Raw genomic sequence first — 7,291 nt, forward strand, 5'->3', positions numbered from 1 at the left:
TCAACAAAAATAACGGCTTGTAATAACGGATGCTAAATGCTATAGCACCCGCTATACAATCTTTAATCTACTATCTTACTATGGTGGTAGCATAGAGGCCCCTATCGCTCTAGCGGCCGCAGCCCCGCTATTCAACAATATGACAATGGTGGTATTCAGTTTGTTTTTTCAGTCGGAATAATATTTTTCTCTCATAATAAATCAGCCAGAAGAATGTTTTGACTTGTTTTTTCAGCGAAGCGAACGGACCTTCGTTTCTGTTGTTATGGCTTGTGAATTTGCAACTTGCCGAATGGCGACAGGTGAAAAATTCGATGCTCTAAATGGCCGTCAGTATTTTGTACTTTTTTGAACAAAAGAAATTGGTGGGCTGGCGATCGCTAGCTCTTCTTTTTGACGTCTGTGACTGATGTGTTTCCCTGGCGTGAAAAATACTGTGAGGATAAGCACAAATATCGCACAGGGCAAGATCAAAAGCCCATACAAATAACTACACGTCGGCGTCGGAGGTCGGACTCGGACCCAACCCAAATAATCAAGCAACGGCGTAACCAACTCTGGCGAGCTCGGCGCCTCCCTCCCCTCTTCCGTCACCGGCATGGCCATCCCGGCCATCGTTGTCTCCCCTCACGCCTTCCCTTTCTCGCTGTATCATGGGGCCGGACGGCAACGGCGCTGCTGTCACCGTCTCGTCCCGTTTTCTCTTTCTCCCTCCCTCTGTCACGTGGGCCCACGGTCGTAACGCCGCTGGCGCCGTCACCGCTGACATGGCGGCCTGGCCCACCTGTCATACACGCGCACACACGTCACATGCACACAGAGCTGGGTACAGTTAAGAAAATGCTAGGTTCACCCGGTTAGTGTACACAGAAGGCTATAAAACCACTTTCCTAGCTTATAAAAAATTTCAGAAAATTTGTAAATAAACTAGATGTATTAAGGAATTTAACCATATAGTTTGCACACATTTTCATGCACCAGAAAATACATATAAAATTCCATCTAGATAATTAGCTATGAAATAAACTTATAAAATGCATATCTTTTTTTCATCCTAACTCCATTTTAGGTGAAACCACTTCTAAAATCCACCCAAAATCTAGCTCTATGCATCCACCCTAGTACCACCATATTGTTCTATGTTTGCTTTTCCCCTTTCTTTTGCGTTGGCAGTAGTCTTATGCGATAGACGGCGACTACCGGGAAAGCGAAGACCCTCACTACGAGATCGTGCCGGAAGAAGTCAACAGCGAAGGCAAGTCCTAGCTCCCCTCTCCCTCTATCATCTTGCTTAACCATTAATTAATAACTTGCTATCATGAAATATAAGCTCGAATAGTGAGAAATGTTGGAATAAGATAAATGTTTATCTAGTTATTTTATGAGCTCCATTACACTGAAGAATTTAAGGATAAAAATAACTAGAACTTAAAACTTGGTAAGCCTAAACACTAAACACCGACGGGGGGCAAGCGGGGATAGCTTATGCGGGATAAGTTATCTTGGCGGGAATGCCTAGATAGGGTTCCCGGGGAGATGCTCGTCTTGGTCACATAAGGACCGGTTTGTAGTCCCTCTCGTCTAGTGAGATGTTACATACAACCACATGTCTATATGGGTAGATTGGATCTCACACCCCGTTGGACGAAAGTATAATACCTACTAGGAGACCGGTGTAGGCAACGGAATATCAGGATCAGACATGGATGCTATGTGATCTTCCATGGTCCGGTTGGCGTGGATGCTAGGTAATCTTCTATATTAAGCCCCTTGATTTTGGACGCGTTCGAGCCCATGACTATTATTGATTTTGTGGTGATTTGGTATCATCGTGTTGGGGTGATTAGGTGTCATCTTGGTTTTTTGTTTTTCAACCCCTAAGAAGCCATAGTAGGGTTATATGGAAGTCTAGGGTAGCACCCAAGCAGGTACGGAGTCTTGTTAGGTCTATTTCAACCACTGATCATGGAAGTTATAGTGCCTATCATGTGGGCAAATGTGTACACCTCTGTAGAGTCACTTAAATCTATTTGAATAGCCACGTCCTTGGAATGGGTAGATGCTAGGTCGAGATACTATGATTAGCTTTACTTTTATGTGTAATGAAACTGGTAGCTAACAGGAGATAACACTAACCCAAGAACTAGCTGGGATGGTAATTGTAACAGAACCGACCAATTATACGAGATTAAGTATGAAAATCATCCGCCAGAGCAGACGATTTAACAAACTTAAGCCCGTATAACCCGATAGTCCGTGAAATCACGAAGGATTTCAAACCAACTTCCATTCCAGCCAATATCATAATAAGTTTAGCGGTCACCATCACATATTACATAAAACTTCGCATCTCAGATACATCAGAGTTTAAACATAGTTATTACAAAACGAGTTTCAAATAAAAGTAGCGGAAGCCATTTGTTCAGACCACACACACTCACACGGAGTTCAAATACAGTGCCAGCTAATGATCATCTCCAACAAAAGCATCAGACGAGACGTAAGGAATGACCATGCCCATGGTCCTAAGCATCACCCATCGCAGGATAAAGGCAGTTGATACAGTAGCTGTAATACATCTGCCCATCTGCAACAAGTGGGAATAAAACCCTGAGTACGAGAAGGTACTCAGCTAGACTTACCCGACATAACCGAAAATAAGTGACACCAAGGATTATGAAGGGCTTTATAGTAGGGTAGCTAACTCATTTGCAAAAAGAAGCATTTTTAGCATTTCAAGAACCTTTCCAAAAGCATTATTGTCAAGTTAATTGTTATTAACCTGTCGACTAGATTTGCACCTATACTAGAGCAAACATGTGATTAAGCCAATAATGATAACCAATGATCATTAACAACTTCCATATTGTTATATTCATTATAACTATCCAAGTGTTCCATTAACATTACTACGATGAAGTAACTCAAGTCAAGTGCTCACTATCCAAGAGCGATGACGATTCGAATCGATTCCTAACTAGCTGGTGATTTATTCCTTACACAAACCTCACTCACCCGCTAAAGTGAGGTATCGATCACCGAGTCAACTATCCAGGTATCTCGAGTTTGCTAGGAACCACATGTACCCGGGGGCCGATCGACTGCACTTTGGTCTTATCATCTCGCCCCCGTGTCCTACCACACCTGCTCCGGCACAGTGCGCTGCGGGCAATCTACTCGGCCCGAATAATCTCCCAGCTTCGCGGTCGGAAGGTACTTTATCCAGCCAGCTAAATGTAAGGCATGCGTTCAACATGACTCGAGGCCCAACAACGGTCGGTCCTTAATCGACACAGACGGAAAGCACTACAGTTCAAAACTCTGTAAGTCTTCGTCCGGTCTCAACTTCATTTAACACTTAGTTATACCATGACTACATAGTTATCTAAGCAGATCCAGGTAACCACCTATAGCTCGCAGGTGACAGGAAATCACCTAACTTCTACCGGTCTAAGCCAGCTAAGCATTGACTCGACTGCGGATACCAGGGTAACAAGGATATAGTATAACAAGGGTAGACAAAGGTATAATGCAGCAACGGTTGCAAACAACTCCTGAACGTAATGCATCAATTAAAGTAAAGCATTTAATTAATAATTGCAAACCGGGAGAAAATGCTCCGGGGCTTGCCTCTCTCGAAGGAGCTCGGGCGGTGATTGGGGCACTCCGGAAGTTCCTCAACGTCCTCCTCGTCGGCTTCGGGCACTTCCTGCGGCTGCACCTCGAGCTGCTCCTCGGGCTCCTCAGGTATGACGACTGGGTTCTCAGTTTGCGATCCTGTATGATGCAATGTGCGTAAGTGCTTATGCAATTGGTGCATCGGATGAGATGAATACAATGGATATGCTTGAATGCAAGGTAGTCAACATCATCCAAGAACATATACTACAAGCACATGTCATCTACTACATTCTCTTCTACTACTAATATGCTAAGTCAAACCATTTTATTAAATGCTTTAAAGATACACCAAAGCTTCACTAATTTGTTAATCACACATAAAGCAACACTTGATTAAACCCTAATTAATAATAGGTTTGAATAGTAACATCTATTTTTATTGCTTAGACGAGTCCAGGCGAGCGGGCGGCGTAGTGGTGCTCCCCATCGTCGAGCTCAATGAGCCAGGGGTCGGGCGCGCCCCGCTGCTTGTAGTATTTGAGGCGGACGTCGTTGACGTGGCCTCCTACGGCGTGGCTCTGCGTGCCATCATCGTCCTCAGCCGCTCATCCCGGATCCTGAGTCCCGCCCATGCGAAGAGAGCGGACGGGGTCAAGGGGAGGAGCGGCGGGCGCGGCGACGGAGGCGGGGTGGGGGCGGCGCCGGCTGTCGGGGAAGCTGGTTGGAGAAAGACGGAGTGGCAAGAGAGGTAAATTTGGCTCGTGTCTGTCTCTCCGGCCTCCTTTCGTTTTCTTTTTTTTCTTTCCCTTTATTCGGGCGGGCTGAATCTTCTGGGCGGGCGGGGCGAGTCATTTGGACGAATGGACGGCCTACAGGAAGCATTGTCGTCATTATTAAGTTTTTATATCAATTTAAAATGGTATCATTAATCATCCCATCATTCTTTATGATGGTTTAAATCACCATCTTAACGTTTTTATTATAATCGGAACCATCCATCACTTGAAACATATACATAGTAAATAGTGGTATAATAACAACAATAATAACGGCTTGTAATAACAGACGCTAAATGCTATAGCACCCGCTATACAATCTTTAATCTACTATCTTACTATGGTGGTAGCATAGAGGCCCCTATGGCTCTAGCGGCCGCTGCCCCGCTATTCAACACTATGACTAAAGGGATTTTTTTTTTCTGTTATTCTGGCTTGTGAATTTGCAACTTGCCGAATGGCGACAGGTGAAAGATTCGATGCTCTCAATGGCCGTCAGTATTTTGTACTTTTTTTTTGAACAAAAGAAATTGGTGGGCTGGCGATCGCTAGCTCTTCTTTTTGACGTCTGTGACTGATGTGTTTCCCTGCCGTGAAAAATACTGTGAGGATAAGCACAAATATCGCACAGGGCAAGATCAAAAGCCCATACAAATAACTACACGCCGGCGTCGGAGGTCGGACTCGGACCCAACCCAATTAATCAAGCAACAGTGACTGATAGTGAATCCGGTGAGCAATCCTGCCATCGCCCATCGCCCATCGCCCATCGCCCATCGCCCATCGCCCATCGGTGCACTGCAGCCGGATTAACTGCATGAATTTCTCAGGCTCTTTTTTTTCTTTTTTTTATAGATTTTCTCAGGCTCTTGCGGACGGTTATGACATGAACCTGCCTGAGCTGACCGCATTTGATTTGAAGGTAGTACGAGGCAAAATATACCATGGAAACCACCTGCTAAATGGAAACCTAAAATTTGATTTTAAAAAGCGTATTTTTATCGTTCAAAAAATATTAAAACTTCGCACATACATAATGTATATAAATATGCACTCTCACGAAAAAATTGAGATGCAAAATCAAACTAGAAAAATCATATACAACAATGACAAATCTGAGGTTCATGTGGACTAAAAGATGAAACCTAAAATTTAACATTTTCGTATGAATTTTTCAAATTCGAGTTTGAATTTTGATTTTTGCATGTGTGTATGTATTAGTATGTACTATGAATGTGTTCAGTTTCAAAAATATTTAAGACAAAATTTGCTACAGGACATGCCAAGTGACCCCTCTTTGCTAGCGGACATGCAAAATTTGACGATTTGTTGGTGGGCACTCTGGTTCCTTACAAATTTGCTGGTGGACACCCCATCCAATAAAATATTAATTTCTAGATGCTGTGGAGAGAGAAGGGCGGTAAAATGTCCAATTTGTCCCTGCCCTTTCTTCTACACCTCTTTCTTCTTCCCCATCTGCTCCGAGCTGCACCGCGTCCTCCCTTCTCCCTCTTCGAGCAGCACCTCAGCCCCACAGCGCCACCGTCGACGGCGGCTGCGCCCCTCCTCCGAGCCGCAACGCGTCCTCCCTCCTCCCTCCCCCTCCAAGCAACACCGTGGCCAAGCAGGGCCACCACCGGCATGGCCACCGTGGCTGCTGCTGCTGGGGCGGCGCGGCCACCCAGGCTTCCTCCCCATGTCCACCGCACCCGTGTGGACCGAGCCTACACCCGCCAGCCGCACCCGCCCTCGCTCGATCTGTTCATCCCGCACGCGCCGTGTCAAAGTTGAGGCGCCATTGATGGCATGCACGTGAAGCTCGCGACCCGGCTCTCTCCTCCTCTCCTCCGCCCCTATAAAGAGCGCCCTCGGACTCCTCTCTGCTCGCCGCGTCTGCCTCGCCCTCCCGAGCTCCCTCCCGCACCGCAGCGACCACACTTGCCACCGCGGCCGCCATTGACGACTGGCTTTTAAGTTCCGCGACCAGGCCATCCTTCCCCTCCCCGCCCTATTTAAGGGAAGCACCGGCACCGCGATCGCACGCCGCCACCACGCCTCCCCTCCTCGAGCCTCCTCTCTTGCTCCAGTGCCTCGAATCGCCGCCGCAGCCATGGCCGACCACAGCTCGAGATCATCGATCTCCCCGTGCACACCTCCTTTCGCCACCCCGTTAACTCCATTGGAACCGCAGTGGCATGGCACGTCCGCCCAATCCCTCAAAGGGCTCGATTCAAAGCCACAGCACCGTCCCCTGTCCTCGCCGGAGCTCCAAGCCGAGCCATCGCCGTTGCTTCTGTCTTCCTGGACACAAAGGCAGCGAACCACGACCGTCCGATCTGAGATGGGCAGTTCAGATCCTATGTTGACCACTGGTCAACCAGTCAAAGGTGAGGCCACATCACCTATATGAGCCAATCCTATCGCGCCACGTAGCCGTCAAATGCCACATCAGCTGAAGTCAAGCCCAGTGATCACAGTTTTACCATGCGTGGGCCCGCGCCGCCGTGGCCAGAGGAAGGAGACCAAGGTAGAAGAAACAGCCAGGGGCAGAAAGGACATTTCCCGTGCTTCTCTCTCCTCGAAAGCCAAAAAATAAATATTTTATTCGATCCGGTGTCCATCAGCAAATTTGTAAAGAACTAGAGTGTCCACGAGTAAATCGCCAAATTTTGCATGTCCGCTAGCAAAGAGGGGTCACTTGGCATGTCCTGTAGCAAATTTTGCCAATATTTAAACGACTAAAATACATTTTAAAATTGATTTTTATGTTTCCACCACATATTATTAATCCGGTAGTACGAGTACGACGAATATCGCTCTTGTGGGGATTGCAGAATTGAAAAATCTGCATCATCGAACAAACAAACAAAGTCCATGCGGTAGTGAGCCTCGCG

The sequence above is a fragment of the Miscanthus floridulus genome, chromosome 1 (assembly GCF_019320115.1).
Source record: "Miscanthus floridulus cultivar M001 chromosome 1, ASM1932011v1, whole genome shotgun sequence".
Lineage (NCBI taxonomy): Eukaryota > Viridiplantae > Streptophyta > Magnoliopsida > Poales > Poaceae > Miscanthus > Miscanthus floridulus.